Source organism: Pezoporus flaviventris, unplaced genomic scaffold (genome assembly GCF_033815535.1).
Source record: "Pezoporus flaviventris isolate CSIRO_AGI_PZ_B2104156 unplaced genomic scaffold, CSIRO_AGI_Pfla_v1 ptg000026l, whole genome shotgun sequence".
NCBI lineage: Eukaryota > Metazoa > Chordata > Aves > Psittaciformes > Psittacidae > Pezoporus > Pezoporus flaviventris.
In genome coordinates, this window is record NW_026892574.1 from 3,222,063 (window position 1) to 3,222,382 (window position 320).

Below are 320 nucleotides of genomic sequence, written 5' to 3' on the forward strand. Positions count from 1 at the left end.
TCCTCGTGTCTGTATTCCTCACTCTGGGTTTCTGGCCCAGCATCTGGCAGCCTCAAGCAGAAGTACTATTTGTGATACAGCTGTGATAGGATTCCCTTAGCCATTACAAGTGCTTTAGTATTTTTTTGTTTCCTAGCAAGTGATACTCACCTATTGCTCACAGCCACTCCCAAATGTAGGAGCAGAGCAGAGGTGGAATCCCTCGCCCTGCCCGACTTCTGTAGTGAGTGGCAAAGCTTCCCAGGAGCTGTTTTTGATACTCAAACCAGACCCCAGCACAGTGGTTGAGTTGCATTTGTCTATATGGAGCATGGGAGTTG